A 19,973-nucleotide genomic window follows, 5' to 3' on the forward strand; every position below is an offset into this window, starting at 1 on the left:
TTGCAAACGAACAAAAACACATTTATTTTTCTATTTAAAAATTTGAATCAGTTAATCAATAATTTAGTTAATCAATAATCAGTTAATCAATAATAATTAATAAAATGCAGTTTGATACAGTTTGCATGATTCTTAAGTAGTGTGAGAAAAATGTAGTTGAAGAGAAACATCTTTTAAAGTGTGTTAATCGACTTTGATTTCTTCTCTTTCTCTACTGAAATCTGAGCAATTTGAAATCTGCTTGTTTTAACTCGCTCGTTAGATACGAAGACTCTAGTGTCCTTCGATGAAAGATACTTTCGTTTTTCCCCCTAAAATATCAAGAATATTGACATAATTATTAACTAATTACATTTTATATTGAAAAAAGGTAACATTTTTGCTCACCAACTATATATATATTTCTCTTACACGGCGACAAAAAAAGTCTGATTACAACTCCCCGAAGGGCAACGCTAGAAAATCGACCAATGATTGCCGCTAAAATGTCATATGCCAAATTTAGCTGAGGTGGCTCAACATATAGCGCTTTTAAAAACGGAAACTGAAATAACCAGAGAGCATCAGCTGCGGCAATCTCATACTATTAAGCTAGGCAGAAGTGAGTAGTCTTTGTCGATAGATCTCTATTTTAGTATTTTGTCGAAAGCGCTTTTTTTCACGAATTTATATATTACGAATTTATTTGACGATTTTTGATTTATATCACGAATTTATTTGTTTTACTAGAATTTATTTGTTTATGCAGGTTTTTCCATTGCAATTCACTTATTTCAATTTTTAATAGACTTAATTATAGCCAAAATTTTAACCTTTTTAAAGAGATATCAGTTTTAGAAATTTTATCTTAAGATTTTATACTATAGCACATTTCTAATAGGTTTAACGAATTACATGTCATTTATTTGAATTCAAATTTATTTTAATGACTTAGTATTTACTAAAAAGATGTAATTTTTTTTTAAAAAAAAAGTTGTTATATGGATTTGAATGATTGTTTTGAATTCTTAGAATTTTGTGCATTTGCAATGTACCTAAGTTAGTAGCGAGCGAAGCGAGCTTGGTTTGCGAAGCAAACCATATAAGATTGCGTAGCAATTTTGGGGGGTTGGCGAGCGTTAGCGAGCTGGGGGCGCAGCCCACTAGTGATAAATATAACACCTAACGGAAATTCTAAAATTTTGATCGCAGTTAAGAATGTAACATTGAATATAAGCATTAACAGTGTAGAAGTCCAAAGTAATAATTATCTTAGAATTTTAAGTATACCAAACAGAAATTGATTTCTTTCCTCGTAGCTTGGCATTTTCTAGAAAATCCCAGTTAAAAAAGAAAAAAAAGAGAACAATACTTTCAAAATCGATGTTATTACTTCTCTAAGATCAAGGTTTATTGTCATAAAGATCAATAATAAACAAAAGGGTTTATAAGCTTGATGAAGGTTCTATATTTTCTCATTTGTTTTGGTATCAGCTTTCTTGTTGATTGGCTAGATAATGTCACTTTCATGTTTTGTGGATATCTAGTAACCATAAACGCTGACAATCCTTTTTAATCTTACTTTTTATCTCATAGTAGAGATCATCATACATAATGAGTTTTTTTCTCATGATTAATTGTTATTTTTAACTTTAATTTTTCGAACGTAAAATTTATAAAATTTTAAATAAAATGCATGTCTTTTAGCTTTCATAAGTAGGGAGAAAAATGGCAACATTCGTGATACCCTTTCAGATCACGCTGAAACAAATGCAATATTTGATGAAATTGTAAATAATGTAACTGTAACTAGTGTAACTGTTATAAATGTCATGTGATTAAAAGCATTGCTGGACACTTTAACTATTTTTTTTCTCCAAAATAGCAGTCATCTGGGAAACAGTTACTTAGCTATCATGCAAAACATTCTTATAATTACACAGCATAACATTTAGGGAAGCAGTAAGCTACTTTAATCTTACATGATTTTATCCGAATTTGAAAAAATTTAAAGGAAAATATATACATCGGAAATTTTGAATCATTATCTGAGTGTGAAATTGCTTCAAGTATCGTATTACAGTCTATCCCAGCTTTTCTCGGATTTAGTGAACATTATAAAAATAGTGGTAGCAACATGAATTTTTAAACTATCATGTACTTAAGGATTGTTTCTTTTGTTTGCGTCGATAAGTTATGTTTTAAAATGGCATTATTACACATCCAGATTCGAATTTATGTATATATTAGTGAATTGGTGAACGAAATTGGCGTAGCAAGTTTTTCCAGCATGGCGTGTTTTTGCAGCGCAATGTGTCGAGGTCATTAGTGCCATGCAATAGAAAAATCAACATAATCGAAGATCTATTCATAATTGAAATTTTTATGTATTTGGCAGAATTGAAAGGTATAATAATTGTTGGTTTGTATTTATCTTTAGATGTAGCTACGAGTCTAATTCTTTGTATCATCGAGTCGTTTGTAGAGTGATCACAATCGGGAAGATTTTTTAAACCGGTTTGTTAAGGTTGTTGGAAATTTTAAATAATCATTACTCTTTAAAAATTAAGTTGGGCTACTTTTAATATCTAAATCCATTTTCTGTAATTCACAAATATATTTTAATCGATAAAAATTGGTAATATGAATTAGCTTCTTCTACTTTACTATATTATTTTATAAACCTTTCTTGATTCTGGTCTTTCTGATATAATTCAATTTTTAATATGCTTGAAATTTTGAATTTGAAAGCTACCAGTACGGAAAAAAAACTTTATAACATGTCTGAATTTTCCATTTTTTCAGCAGTTGATCAATACATTAAATGAAGTCTCTTTATTAAACATGAGCTGGTTTTATGAAAGTTTGATTGTAGATCATCTTTCTGACAAGCATACCTGCCAACTTTTAATCTCTTCCATTATCATTTTTCCCAGTGGTATTAAAATGCAATTAAAACTTCAATTTTAAGCAAACAAATACGTTGTATTTGAGAAAACTTAAGTTGACAACCATGATAGTAACGCATATTACTATATGTGCGTAATTTTTGTAAGAATAGTGGTGATGATAATCATTTAAAAATTAAGTTTATAATAGAAAAATATAGTATATAATTACTACCACTTTAAATATGAAAATAAAATCTTCCGGAAGAGTTGGCAGGTATGGACAAGGTATGAATATCGCTAAATTAATAAATGCTGCCAGCCATAAAATTTCCGAAATTTTTCATAGCGCTTACTGTACCGGGAATTTTCTCCTGTTTCTTGCAATTTTTAAATGGATCTACTAGGCCAGATAGATAAAGGAGCACACAAACCTGGATATGGTTTAGATGGATCTTATGTGAATGGTGTCGGGTTTCAGATCAATACCAGTGAGAAAATATTTTTCTGCAGCCTTAAATGTTGTAGTGTATGTGATTTTTTCCGGATTTTCAGAAAACATTTATTTTTATGTTTGAAATGATAGCAAAACTTACATTTTTCTCAATGTCATTCTTTGATTTGTACTTGGACTTTAATTTAAAATAATTTTTGACATCAATGCATAGGAAACATAGACATAAATACATGATACGTTTACAACAGAGGTATTCTATGAAACTTAATATTTTTGTGTACAGTTGTTTCTTTTTCTATTCTCATGTAACAAAATTTTGGGAAAAACATTCTTGGAATAAACAAAAGATATAAAACGCAGCCAAACCTTAATTTCACTAATATGATGATTTCGTTATAAAAAAAAATAAACAAACATAAAGAATAATCATAAATAAACAAACATAAAGAATAATCAATGAAAAAAACTTAATTCATTCAGCATTTGATATTTAAAATTGTAAAGAACTTGCTTTAACCGTTAAAATGCTTACATTAAATATTTATGAGTGTCTCTTTTTTTTAAATGTTAGAGTCTGGAAACTCAAATTTTTCAATCTAAGCATTTGCAAGTGGAAACGTTTAACATTCCTATCACGCCGGGAAATGTGAAAATACTGGTAGAAGAACTATTTCAATATTAGATAATATTCGGGAGGAGTTAATCTATTCTCAACAATAACAATTCACTGTAAGGAAATTTATTACTGCGAAGAAGCAATTCAATATAAAAATTGTTAAAAGCAATTGATAGTTATAGATTTTTATTATTCCCGGAAAAAAACTAAAAAATTAAATTTATTGTTACCAGTTTTTACTCCGGTGCGCTGCCAAGATGAGACAATCTAGCGTGACCCACCGGTGGGTCACCCCGTCGTGAACNACTTAATTCATTCAGCATTTGATATTTAAAATTGTAAAGAACTTGCTTTAACCGTTAAAATGCTTACATTAAATATTTATGAGTGTCTCTTTTTTTTAAATGTTAAAGACTGGGAAACTCAAATTTTTCAATCTAAGACGTTCACGCCGGGAAAAATGAAAATACTGGTACGGGAAAAGAGAAAATACTGGTAGAAGAACTATTCCAATATTAGATAAAATTCGGGAAGAGTTAATCTATTCTCAACAATAACAATTCACTGTAAGGAAATTTATTACGGCGAAGAAGCAATTCAATATAAAAATTGCATCCGTTAAAAACAATTGATAGATATAGATTTTTATTATTCCCGGAAAAAAACTAAAAAATTAAATTTATTATTACCAGTTTTTACTCCGGTGCGCTGCCAAGATGAGACAATCTAGCGTGACCCACAGGTGGGTCACCCCGGCGTGAACGTGTTAAAATATATTAATAGTGTAATAATAATGCTTCTTCCTAATTAGGGACTGTTTTGTTATTTAACTATCCATGCAAATTTGCTACCACTTTTTTTTGTTAAGTTTTCGGTTAATGCAAAATAACAGTTCATTTATTACACTGTGGAGTACTATTCGCAATAAGTCGTTTTTTAAGGAGGGTTCTTATTATCACTTTTCAAAAGTAAAAAAGTGGTATTACAAATATTTTATAATTTGAATTTATTTTGAAAAAAACAAACAAACAATATAGTTATGTGACCAAGATAAATTTATTTATATGTCGACACTAAAGCCGTGTTTTATTTTTACATCACTATAAAGTGTTGCGTAGGGAGGAATTGATTAATCAGGACGGAGTCTTTCAGGAGGAGAAAGTATTTTGAAATTTTGTTACTTTAGTTTGCGTTTTAGTTTAAAATTATCACATTTATTAAAGATCTTTTAAGTATTAGCAAACGATTATGTAAAGAGTGTCCTAATTTCTGAAATCAAAAACTTTTAAGAATGTACAGGATTACGCATGATAATTTTAGTCAAGAACGCTAACAGCTTAAGAATTCTATTTGCTTTTAATTAATTCTTACAGACTCGCTGATGCGGAACTATGGATACTAAATCTCATCAGCTTGAAATTGTGGAAGAGCTCAGAACAAAACAGTTTATTCAATTAAAAAACTATAAGACGTAAGATAACGCCCAAAGTATGCTAATTAACTTTCTGTCTAATTAAAGCATTCTCATTAAAGTTGGCACTGTTAAAATTAATTAATTAATGCTTCTTTCGCTGCAGTAGGTATATAGAGTCTCTTTCCAGAAATTGAGAAAAGCATTGTGATTTTTTTTCTTCTAAAAGCTCCTATATAGATACAATAAAATAAATTTCAAATCAAACCAGTAATTCCAACAACAACAAAAAAACATGATGAACATTAGTTAATTACTGGAATATTTGAATAAATTATTCTGAATATGAATAACAATTTCAAGTTGTATGAGATAACTTTGTGGTTGTTTTCCTTATTTTGTCACTGAAAAGTAACAATGTCTTAATTAAAAAAATAGTTCTTGTTTTTTTATTTCACGCTAATTAATAAATATAGACCTAAATTCATTTTAAGACTTTTCAGTGAATATAGACTACCATTAAGATTCAACAGTAACAAAGCTTTCTCCTTTTTTATTCTAAATTCCTGTAAAGCAACGAAGAATAGGTTATTTGAATATCAAAATCTGATTTTTAAAATGTTTCTTCATCTCTGCACGGTTTGTTGTCGTGAATAATATTTCTAGCTGAGCAGTTTTTAATGAAACGCAGTGTAAGAGTTTAAAATTATTTCTGTTATGTGCTGTCTAGCCGGCTTTCGTCACAGATGATACAAGTGGATCGCGTTCCTAATGGGATTGTTCCCTAATCTCTCACCGGATTTCTACGTCTCATTATTCATGCTCGTGATTTAGTGTTGAACGAAATTCATTAAATGTTAATTAAGTTTCGGAACAGATTCGAAAAAGGATGAAAAAAAGTTTCCTTCGTTTTGACTATTATAAATCTTTTCATTATCTTCTTCATTTCTTACAGTTACATCCTAAAGAAAGTTCAGAAATTAAGTTATATATTTCTCCTCAAGCATTGGAGTTTTGTGTGAAATATAATTATCAACGGTATCCCAACTTTAGTCGAAAATTTAAGAAGAGAAAAAAAACAGAATTTTTATAAATTCTGAATCAAGGCTTTAAGTTATGACCATTCATATATATGCAGAGGTACCAACTGGCTCCGGACAGCGGATAAATATTTTCGAGTGGTAGTATTTAAATGTATGATTCTCAGTTCAGTAAATTCGATTTATTATGTTTTTACTCACCATTACTTCTAAATAATTCAAAGGCTTGTCTGATACGACACTTTGTATACCTTTAAAAGGTTGGCAAAATTTATCAATAATCTGCTAATTTTTATTAGTAGTAGTTAATAAGATAATTTTCCGATTTCTTTGTATATGACCTTTACTAAACCTGTTTAAATTATTTATATGTAGTGGTAGACAAAATTCTATTTATTTCAATTTATTAAAATATTAATGCATTGCCGTTGCCTACCACTAGACAAAATACTTTCAGAAACTACACAAGTTCCGTTGTATAGTAGAGAGAATGATAATGTCTAGACTGGAAATTCAAAGTAAACGGACAAAAATCAAAACTACTACTCATTCAGCATAAAAGAAAAACCATCCTCCCCAAAAATCAAATTNCAGTACCCCCAGAGGTATTGATTTGTTGTGGGAACATGGAGGACATTGAGACTCGAGAGGTTTAACGTGCATCAGTCACCATTTACTACACGGGGAGTCTTCGGTCGGCGAGGATCGAACCCACGACCTCTTGGATATGGGCCCAGCGCCCTACCGACCAGGCTATCCCGGCCCTCCGTTGTATATTAGAGAGAATGATAAACTTCATTTGCATTCCACAACTTCATCAAAGCACCACAAAGATCAAGCTAAAGATGAATGGGTAAAGGGCCGCAAGCGGCCTCAAGTGCCCAGATGTTTCATAATATATAACCTTACCTGCTAAGTTGGGATACCGTTGATGCTATATAACCTTACCTGCCTGGTCAACAATACCACAACATCTCCTGCAGAAACAAAATCGATGTCAGAATAAGATCCTAAGAAAAAATAACTTTTGCCAGATCCTAGTCCTAGTGTATTGATTTTATTGGACACCTGGGTCGCGAAGCAATTGTGCCAGATGGTTAATCCCGAATACTAATATCCATACAGATCTCAAAATTAAAACTCCATCGCAGCGCATATATAAACTTAATGCAGATTTTTTCGACAAAGCCATAAAATGCAATGCAGCCAATTTTAATGAAATGCAGCCAATTATAATCAAAAATCCGACTCGCAAAGCGGATTTGCGGCTTTTCACGCCCCCCACGTATTGCAGACTTAATTTAAAGAAAGCTACTTTGCTTTATTTTCATTATTTTTATTTATTCAAGCAAGGTCCTTGAATCCCCCTCCTAGTTACCACACTGCCTGCTGACCACAAAGAACTCACACAATGCTAAATAACTCACGATGGATTGGATAGGGGGCGCTTCGCGGCCCAGGTGCCCAGCAAGCATAACTAAAGAAGAAGAAGTAGGTTCTGAATGTTTAAATACTACTTAAATATTTAGAAAATATTTCCAACTCTAATTGATATTTTACTACCATTTTGCTAAAAAACTTTTTCCGCGACAGTACAAGTTGACAGGTATGATTATGGTATACGTAACTATCTTGTTTTTGCAAAATAATAAGACTATTATACCTTTTTTAAGAACTGTACCTTTTTAAAGGACGCTAGGCATCTGAACTAGGCTTAATCTGAAAATAATTGCGCTTCCAATTTTTTTTTTCCATTCTGAATAAAGAGAACTAAATCAAATATCTTTTGGAATCTAATACCTTAAATTTTTTGAAAATTTGATAGATTATAAAACTGGAAAGTTAGAGGTTTAACCCTTTCGAAGACCGTGGGAATAAGTATACTTACCACCACCTTTTAAAGTTGATGGTAAACTTTTTTACCACTTTTAATTAAGGTTTCCACTTGTTAATAAATTCAGCTTTTTTGAAGTGGGTTTGAATAAAATTGACAACCATTTGCTAGTTTTAGAAAACGCATAAAAGTTATAAAATACATAATTCCTTTTGAAGTTTGTAGCATTTATAAAATTTATTTTATAAATAACGAAAAATAAAAGTCAATAAGTTCCTAATAGGTCGTGGTAAATATATTTACCAAAAAAAATGCCATTAAAATTTAGATTAATTTTTTATAAGCTCAATTAGTTCTTTTTCCTTATATCAATTACGATTCTTTTATTAATTTCAATTCAAAAAATACTTTAATTTACCTTTACTAGAAATAAATGGCCCATTAAAGGGTTAAACGGTTTGAGGTTTAAATTTCTTCCTTTTTCAAAATATCATTCAATATAATATTGCTTCAAGCGAAAATACGTGGAATTGTGATAACAAGAGAGAAACAAAAACGTATGCAACATTTGATGAAAATTTCAGCTCGTTGACTTTTATCATAATGAATGAGGGGGAAAATATTAATGAAAGGCGTTTCTGACTGCATTCTCATAAAAGTTATTTATTGGTGTGGTGAATTGTAACTATTCATTTTGTTTATTGTGGTTGGTAAATTTCACTCTCATCCTAAAGAATACGAAATTTTAGATGCAAATAAAAGATAAATTGTTAATGAGGTTTTCACCTCTTTATAATATTACAGGAATAATATTAGTTTGTCAAAAATATAAATGATTTCGAAAATTTGGCAAATTATTATAAGCAAAAATAATTTTTTTTGATAAAGTTGAATATTTTACTCGAATATTTAATAAATGAATATATTTGATTAGCTGCAAAAAAGTGTGCGATATTATACAATAAAAACCTATACTCATATTATAACCTATACTCATGTTATAACCTATACTCATATTACTAATAAAAATCTATACTCATTCTTGAACTTTTTGTCTAGAAAATTAACTTCATTGCGATAAAATACGGACTCTATAAGAATGCTTTACGCTTACTTTTACGCTTAAAATTTCTGGATCTTAATTTCTTAATTTGATTTTCTGTAAACTGTATGTCCCGCAGTGGACTGATCGTTAAGACGCGGTTCCCAGCAGATCGCCGAAGTCAAGCATCACTGGCTACGGTCAGTGTGAGAGTGGGTGACCACTTGGATCAATCAGCCTTGCAGGGACCGAGGGTGTGCAGTATTGGTCCTCGTTAAACTGTTCTACCGTAAAGTGCTCGACTTCGCGTGCAGGTCGTCGGGGAAGCGGGGGTGCCATCGCCCGCTGCAGAGGATCAAAATTGTGATGATATGTCTTCGGATCTTCCTCATGGATGTTTCCCAGACCGTCGCCAATAGCCCATGGTGCAGCTCTAGTGCGACGTAAATGAACTACAACAACAACTGTAAACTATACCTTTATTTAAAAAAAAAGTTTAAGGAATGCTTATTTAATTTAATACTTTTAAACTATTATACATTGATTACACATTACTGATCGTAAACAAAACTACAGATTGTAAATAAAGTACAGATCGTAAATAAAAATACAGAACATAAATTTTAAAAAAAAGAAATTATATAACAACAAGGATATCATTTTCTGATTTTTCTTGCAAGAATGTTTTAAAGTGGTTAGAAAACTTTTAAAATAAAATTTGCAGAATTATGATTAGTTTTGTCAACTTTTTCAAAAGCTAACCTCGTCATAACAGGCAGAAAGTTTTGTTTTTATAGGAGATTGAATATCAGCCATTATTTTATTAAAATTAAACTGAGCAAAAAACTTCTTTCTTCTTTCTTTCACTTTCTTCTCTTGTAATAGTCACAGTCACGTTATTGCTCTAGGCTTTTAGGCCTCGAAGGGACCTTTTACCTTTTCATCTTGATCTGTGAAGTAATTTTCGAAATGAGGTTTGAAAACAGAGAGAAAAATAAAAGGAAAAATAGCCGTGGTATAGAAAAAAGTAAAAATAAAATTGAACTCTGCTGCAATTGCAACGCCATTGGCTGAATCGCAGCACCAATAAAAAATCAGATTATTAACAGTAAGAGAAAAGACTATGGTGTCAATCGCTTGCTGCGTTATAATTTAAATTTATAAATTAAATTATAAGTATAGATTAAAGACTAAAAATTGTGAAGAATTTATTGAGTTTATCTGATAAAATAGCATCACTAGTGAAAAAGTGGGATAGGGGTCTGATTTTGGAATCTTCAATTAGAATTTCTGCTTTTAAGATATTGTTGTAGTTTGCGGCTGAGCATTTTTTAAACAACTGTGTGGTTAAGTATCATTAAAATTTCAGTGAGGGTCTTTAAATTAAAATCTCTATGCATATCTTGGTTTCAAATGAAATATGGGACTCCATACAGTTTTCTTAGTAATTTATTTTGGAAGTCATTAAGTTTTTTAGCATTTATATAACTGTAATTGCACCAGGCTGGGGATGCATAAGTAATTATAGGTTTGATATATGTACCGTTTGTTGTTAAGTGACACTTTGGAGTAGGGACCAAGTAGACATTTTAATTTATTGTATATGCCGGTGGCTTCAGATATTACTTTCTTAACATGATCATTCCAGTTTAGATTTTTGTTTATTGTACGGCCCAGCTAAGTGGTCTAATCAATAATAGGAATGTCATTTCCAAAACAAGTTACGTAAAATAAGTATTTTAAAGTCAATTCCCACTTAGTTCTACAAAGAAACACCAAGCGTCATCCATTAGATCTTTAAAAAATTTATTTGAACTTGCAATTGATCAATAAAGAGTATGTTATTAACGATTGAAAATTTGAACAAGTTATGTAAATATATATAGGGAGAATGTGGACTAATATTAGGAATTGAAAAAAAAAAGGCGCGTGGTATCAGGCAACTTTAAAAGCATAAATTTAGTGACGTGGACCACACGTGCTATCACGTCATGTTCTTTATTGAATTTATGTGATGCAGCGAATATAAAATATTTAAATGTGCGCAATAAACTAATTTTTATTTAAATAGAGTTATAAGTTGGAAATTATGACTGATATTGTTTTTAAAATTTGTGAAAAACTGAATCGCTTATAGTAAAATTAAAGACAATGACTAACGCTTAACCCATTAGAAAATTCCATTTCGTTTTTCGCTCATCCTTATTTAATGAATGAATTAATATTTGAAAAAAAAACTGTATTAATATGAAGTGTCATCCACTACCAATTCAAAAAAATGTATTTGAACTTGAGTGGTGAATACAAAGTATTTTATTCACTCAAGATATAGGGAGAGTGTGAAATAATGGTAGGAATTGAAAAAAGGTAATGTATTGTTAATAGCAAGTTTGATGTTTGGCCATTAATTTCGACCTTCTAGTTAGAACACCAGGTTTTAAAATCATGTGTTTTTGTGTGTAGTTTTTTAATGGCCTTTGTCATCAGCAAAACAAGCTGTTAAAAGATTCGAAATAAATACTATGGAATTTTATAAAAGGAAAACGCTTTAATTACGATATTTACAATAATTTTGGAAACCTAAATGAAAATTCGAATTACAACATATCTAATCAAAATATACAACTATTGTAGAGTTGAGTTGTAGGCTGCTGATACTTCAACAACCTCCCACCTTGCAGTTCAGGTGATTGCAACATTTTATAAGTTTAATCTATAGGGAATTTTAACACGTCGACCGATTCTAGAGACGAAATCAGTTACTGATTTGGTGGGAAATTCATCCTCTTCACTAGAATCGGGGTCACCTACAGCTTCAGGTTGCAGAGGTCTAGATATTTCTTCTCTTTTCTGAATAACGAATGGTAGCCTTTCAGAACTACTAATTTCCAAGGAATATAATTTCTGAAATGGTCTTAATTTCTCTCCTTCAACTGTTCTTACTTTGGCGACCCTTGAATGTCCATCTGCACCAGGGAGAACTTCAACCAACTATGATTCCTAAAGGCCAGTTCCACCGATTAAATTGTTGGCAAATTTTACCAACTGTGCCAAGTACACTGGATTTCCATTTCTTGCAAAGATCTTGTAAATAATCGCCGAAGTTACGTTCTCTCACGTTTCAAATTTTCCATAGTCCCTGTCACGGACGCCACTTGTTAAAAGATTCGAAATAAATACTATGGAATTTTATAAAAGAAAAACGCTTTAATTACGATATTTACAATAATTTTGGAAGCCTAAATGAAAATTCGAATTACAACATATCTAATCAAAATATACAACTATTGTAGAGTTCAGTTGTAGGCTGCCGATACTTCAACACAAACAGTAAAGCTGTTATAGTCATCTCTATCGATAGGAAAATCATAGGTGTAAATCTTGTATATTAGTTTTGATTATGCTTCTATCTTATTATTATTTCTTTAGGGGAAAAAAACAGTTTCTTTAACTTTAGCTGTAAAGAAAAAGAAAGCTCCTTTTTTATACACATAGTCAGAATTTGTGTGAGTCTATTGTACAATAAACCAGAAAGTGGGTTAAATGTTTCTCAAGGCTCGCAAATGCAATTCCGAAGTGGAACAAAAAGCATGGTAGAAGCCATCTCCCAGAAAATTGAATCTCAGCCTTAATGTCCACCACTATTCATCGCATGGGAGAACAGATCATTTCTGTTTAAGGAAAAAGATGCTTGACTAGTGATTTTTATCCATGAGATTGTCTGAATAAATGACATACAGAGAAAAGAAAATAGCTGGTTTTCTTCGTGAATGGATGAAAGAAAGTATAGTACATATTTATGAGAAGCGGGGAAAAGAATTGCCCATTGCTAAATCAATAAATGAAGCTCTTAATCGCATGGAAATAAAATAGAAAAATATATACTATCACATAATGAGTTTTCTTTCAGAACTTCTCTTGGAATGGTGTGCAAATAAAAGAAAAGCGTGCTTTTTTTTCCATTCTAAAAATTTATGTTTAAAAAACACAAGAAATTGTTAGATACGCAGAAACATTCTTAAAAAAATATAATAATTGAAAAGTGATATAATTTAAAGATTAATCTTATGGAACTCGAAATTGTGGTAATGATTATTCTTTTGCTAACTAGATTCAATCACTGATTCTAAATCTCGCGAATTTTTTGGGAGATTTTTTTTTCTGTTACAAATAGCGTGTTCAAAAAACTTGCCCTTCTATTTTCATCAGCTCCTAACAGAGTGACAAAAACCGAGCAAAATGTTAAAAGTGATTATGAGAGATACAAGAAACTAAATATTCTCTTAAATTCATATTTACCAAAATACATTTGTAAATTATAAGAAATACAGGTCTCCAGTATTAGAGAGATGTTTTATCAATTCATTTTAAGTGATTTTGGCCGCCACCACATTTAAATGAATTAAATACTTATGTAAGAAAAATATTTTAACAATTTAAATGAACATGTTCAGTTGTTTTTATTCTCTTCTCTGTCGGATTTTTTCCCCTTGAATTTCCAACTCAAAAAGAGCATTTTTTATTGGTTAGAATTAATGCTTGTTCTATCCTAAATTCTAAAATGCAAAATATTTTTGTCAGCAAGCAGTTTTTTGCTTGATTTATTGGTGGTGAAATATATGATGTCCTCTCCAATGATCTCCAGTTTTCCCTGCAATGCACTCAAGTTTTATGTTATAAAAATACACTGTTATAACACATTTATTAACTCTATTGCTTTAAGGTGTATGATATGTCAACATAAACTAATTATGAAAAATAGGTGAAAAAATATTTTGTAAAATAATTTTCCTACTTAAAACAACTATAACCGTTAAAACAGCTTTACGATCATTCTTGGGCATCTGCTTTTTATCACCAGTTTTCCCTGCAATGCAATCAAGTTTTATGTTATTAAAATACACTGTTATAACACATTTATTAACTCTATTGCTTTAAGGTGTATGAGATAAATGTCTACATAAACTAATTATTAAAAATAGGTAAAAAATATTTTGTAAAATAATTTTCCAACTTAAAACAACTATAACCGTTAAAACAGCTTTACGATCATTCTTGGGCATCTGCTTTTTATCACCAGTTTTCCCTGCAATGCAATCAAGTTTTATGTTATTAAAATACACTGTTATAACACATTTATTAACTCTATTGCTTTAAGGTGTATGAGATAAATGTCTACATAAACTAATTATTAAAAATAGGTAAAAAATATTTTGTAAAATAATTTTCCAACTTAAAACAACTATAACCGTTAAAACAGCTTTACGATCATTCTTGGGCATCTGCTTTTTATCACCAGTTTTCCCTGCAATGCAATCAAGTTTTATGTTATTAAAATACACTGTTATAACACATTTATTAACTCTATTGCTTTAAGGTGTATGAGATAAATGTCTACATAAACTAATTATTAAAAATAGGTAAAAAATATTTTGTAAAATAATTTTCCAACTTAAAACAACTATAANTTAAATATCATACTTATGAAAGAAAAATATTTTGAAAATTTAAATGAACATGTGCAAATGTTTTATTCTCTTCTCTGTCGGATTTTTCCCCCTTGAATTTCCAACTCAAAGAGAGCATTATTTATTGGTTAGAATTAATGCATGTTCTATTCTAAAATGCAAAATATTTTTGTCAGCAAGCAGTTTTTTGCTTGATTTATTGGTGGTGAAATATGTGATGTCCTGTCCAAGGGCGAAAGCGAGACGGAAAAGATTGGTAGTAAAACCATTTCAGTTATAGCTAATTTAAGGGAGGAGTTCACTTATTCTTTTTTTTTAAACTAGTCAACAATATTTGTTATATCATGAAGAAGAAGCAGATTTATATATATGTTAAAATCTTAAAAACAGTTATTAACAGTTAGTAACAGGTAGTTACAGATATTTATTTTTCTCGAAAAAAATGCTATAATTAAATGTCTTTCGTACCAATTTTTCATCTTTTCCGTCTTGCTATATAAAGGCTTTCAACCACGGTCCTGTCCAATGCCACCTACCTATGCGTCACTCTTACTAGTACTTTAAACTTGAACTCCCATATTGATAATATTCTAAGCAAAGCGCAAGGAGCCTACAGAGCTCTGAAACCAATATTAAACTATAACTCAAAACAAAACGAACGCTATACCTCCAATGCATTCGACCGATCATCAGCTACGCAGCCCCGGCATGGAGCACAACCACTGCTACTCAAAAGAAGAAACTGGAGAGTACTCAAAACAAATTTTTCAGATACATCACTGGAGCCCCCAGATCCATGAGAATGAAAGATCTAAGAAGAGATTTAAAAATCAACAAAATAGATGAGCACATAGCTGAGCTATGTGCAAGTTTCTTCAGATGTGCACTTTCCTGTGATACATGCAACTACTATAAAAACCTTGATTTTGAGCTAATCAAAGACAATATAAAATATAGCCCGGCCCTTTTTCCTATCCGATGGAGTTTTGTCCCGTAAATTTTGTAAATACTTGTATATATTATTGCGCATTTATTATCATGCATTTTTCCTTTTCTCTTTTTCTTTTCATTTTTCTTTTCTATGTGGCTACTGTGCACCTGAGAAGCTCGGGGGTAATACGTCGTGGGGAGGCGAGGCAGTCTGCCACAAAAACCTCTTCTTTTTCTTAAATTTGTTTGTTTAATCTCTCTACTTAATTTTAATTTTCACTCAGTAAATGTTACTGAACCCCAACTTTCACCATTCATTTGCGCTGCGGCGATTTATTATTTATTCCCACTCAGATGAATTAGTTAGAGCTCCTGGCGGGGCTGATGCTAAAATAACGACCACATATGAGAATTAGTCCTGTCCTATGATCTCCAGTTTTCCCTGCAATGCACTCAAGTTTTATGTTATAAAAATACACTGTTATAGCACATTTATTAACTCTATTGCTTTAAGGTGTATGAGATAAATGTCTACATAAACTAATTATGGAAAATAGGTAAAAAAATTCTTTGTAAAATAATTTTCCAACTTAAGACAACCATAACCGTTAAAACAGCTTTACGGTCAGTCTTGGGCATCTGAGCTTAAAAATCACATTTAGCGATCATAACTATTTTGACAAGCAACGGTGACAATAATGAAAGCGAAATTGCGGAAAGTACGAAATTATTTTGATTTCAATTCAAGGTGGTTCGAGGAAAATTATTTTGATTTCAATCTCGCTGCAAAATATGTGAAGAAAGTGGGACAACTTGCGACATCTTTTAACCCTTTTGCGCCGACTGTCACAAATACGTGACAGCATAAAACCGTATCAATCAGGGTAAAAATATAAAACTGGTAATCAAAGTATTTCTTCAGCTGTTTATTTGTGGGAGGAGTTATAATTGTTTGATTTATTTAGTTCACCAATACTTTGTTCATAATAAAACTACTTAGTTATACTTTGAATTAACATTGATTATATATATGATTAAACTAACAATAATTAAAGTAAAAGCAAAGTAAGTCTGTCAAATCAGCAACGACTACATTTAAGTTACCGTTTTTTAGTTAATTACAGCTTGATTCTGATTTTGTACGAATGCTTTTCTGAATCACCCGTCCATAAGGGGTTAACAATATTCGGAAATACAGGAATAATTGCAGAGTTTAAAGAGGCGCGTAGCGACGAATTCAATTTCAATTACGCAATTTTTCTCCTAGTTGCATGGCCTCCGACGCCGCTACCATGCGGGCACAAAAACGTCGAACGTGTGATATTAGACGCCAGCAGAGATGGGAGTTAAATTTCTCTCTTTTATGGAATTGCAGAAAATTTATTCAAAATTTACTTAATTATTGCGATTCTTGGTTTGAAAAATTCAATTTAGTAAATTTTTACCCAGCACTATTTTCAAACAATTCGTAGGCATATATAATTCACCACTTTTATCAGATACGTCATGCTTAACCTTTTATAAACTAGTAAAATCTGTCTATATTTGCAAATTTAGTTTGTAGTTATATACCGAGCAAGCCATGTAAAATTAACGTGGCATTCAACGTGTTAACACGATCGATACGTTCCTTAATACGATCAGTTAGACTTTTTACCCCGAGTAATTATAATATCGACAGCAAAATTATCCTTAATTCTTCTCAAATAACTTGACAACTATTTAGAACGAGTGTTAATTTAAAGAAAAACTTTTAAGGGCTAAAAAATAAAACAATATAGGTTAGTATAAAAATCTACGTGATAGCGTAAAGAATTCAAGGTCGCCACTGGCGACTAAAAATGCAAAAAAAGGTGACTAATAAAATTCAAAATTTTATTAAAAGAGTTTAGTTTACGTATCTTAACTATTTTTTTACAATAGAGTTGTGTAGTTTACTATTGCAAGTATTGCAAAGATTACCGATTTAAACATAGAATACGGAGTACCTAATCAACAGTGATATCTGCTCCTTTATCGAATGTGAATAAAATAAGGGAAGAGGGGGGTGAGAAGCTTTTGTAAAGATATAAATTACTTCAAAGTATATTTTTTATTTAAATATGATTAATTTGAAATGTAAGTAATAATGGTAATTACGATTGAATAATTAAAGAGATAATAAGTAATAATAAGTAAATAAAAATGAATTGAGTTTCTACCATTTTTTTACATTTTTAGTAGCCTGCGGCATCACTGCGAATGAGACTGTGGCATCGTTGAGAATAAGATTTCGAAAAATGTCGAAACGTAATAAATAATTGGTTTAATAGTTCTCTCACGTAGCTAGATAATTAAAATTTTATTTTTAAAATTAGGACATTAGGAAGGTACATCAGATTTTTTAAGATACTTAATTTTGAATACATTTTCGATTGTTTTATATATTAGGCATCTTCATACCCTTTGTGGAAATAACTTGTAGAAAAATGGATGTAAGTAGGTGAAAGCTGGAAATTGTATTATTAGCTGTGGCTTCTAAACGTAAACATTAGTCGCCATATTGAATAAAGTGAGAAAAATCGAGGCAATGAAAGGTGAAACAGTTTTGTCTAAACAGATGGCAGAGATGCCAACTGCTCCGGACACGACAAAATAATTTTAAAAAAAGGTAAATAATTACAGAATAAATTTTGCAAACATTTGACTATTTTTGCTTGCTTTTTAATAGGTATAGCTTGAGATAAGTACTATAAAGTGGTGAATTATATAAGCCTACGAATTATTTTGAAATAGTGACGGATAAAAATTTGCTAAATTGAATTTATTACACCAAGAATCACAATTGATAAACTACCTTTTTAAAATATATATTTGCTGTCCGGAGCAAGTTGGCATCTCTGTGAAGTATTCTTTCCATTGTTTTTTTTCTAAAACAATATAGGTAAGTTTCTCTAAAAAAATTTCTAAAATTATATCATAAGTCTCTCAGTTAGGAATTTAGAGGGCTTCCAACTTTCTCCACTCTATTTAGATGCCAGACAAAGAAGAAATAACTAAATTTAAAAAAATGGCAGTAAATCTTAAGATTACTGTTTTTTACCCATTGGCAAAATGGGTGCTGTTTTGGGTTTGATGGCATGCGCTGCTTATTTGGGCGTCATCACACTTTTCAAGTACGGATGCGTCTTCATTGCATGCGTTGCTGTTCGATAATTTTTTTAGAATTCTTTTTTTTTTTCATTTTTGATTTTGTTATGTATTAAGTTGGTGAGTTTTTCTTATTTTTATTTTCACTAGCAGAAATTTTTAATGTATTTACATAATAATAATTTAAAGCAATTTTATATTCTTGTATTATTAACTTCAAATTACTGTCTTGACGGTAAATTTAATATAAATATGAATACTGAAGTAGGAAAGATAAATATACGTACATAGGAAGGTTTTAAAAACCAATCCGAAGACAAACATCAATTGAGACAGTTTTTGCAACCCATGATCTGAAATGGTGTGACCTTTATCGGAGTCAATCCAGAAAAAAAAATCATTTGACCAATGGGTAACCAGCGATCGTAATAAAGCGACCACAGTTTTTTGAAGATAATTTTTTTTTTTTAAATTTTCAGTTTATTTAGTTTTTTAAATTTTTTTAATTATTATTTTGTAGATTATGATCGAATCGAAAGTGATACTTACCTACATTATCATTCATGTGATGTGTTTGTGTGGTCAATGGATTATCTCTTTCTGAAATAGAGAGGTAGCAACCTACTTTTGTAGACATTTTGTTATTTTTCGAAATATATGAGTGACGAATCTTAGTCGCTTAATTAGTCAATTGTGTTAAATCTATATATATATATTTCTTACACGGCGACAAAAAAAGCCTCACTACAACTTCCCGAATGACAACGCTGGAAAATCGATCAATGACTGCCGCTAAAAATGTCACATGTCAAATCTAGCTGAGGTGGCTCAACATATAGCGCTTTTGAAAACGGAAACTGAAATAACCTTAAGCTAGGCAGAAGTGAGTAGTCTATGTCGTTAGATCTCTATTTTAGTATTTTGTCGAAAGCACTTTTTTTCACGAATTTATATATTACGAATTTATTTGACGATTTTTGATTTATTATATCACGAATTTATATGTTTTATTATTGTTATTAGTTATTCATTGAAAAATGAGTCTCAGTCGTGCTGTTACGCTTTAAGATTTTATACTATATAGCACATTTCTAATAGGTTTAACGAATTACATGTCATTTATTTGAATTCAAATTTATTTCAATGACTTAGTATTTACTAAAAAGATGTAATTTTTTT

Source organism: Parasteatoda tepidariorum, chromosome 10 (assembly GCF_043381705.1).
Source record: "Parasteatoda tepidariorum isolate YZ-2023 chromosome 10, CAS_Ptep_4.0, whole genome shotgun sequence".
Classification (NCBI taxonomy): Eukaryota; Metazoa; Arthropoda; class Arachnida; order Araneae; family Theridiidae; genus Parasteatoda; species Parasteatoda tepidariorum.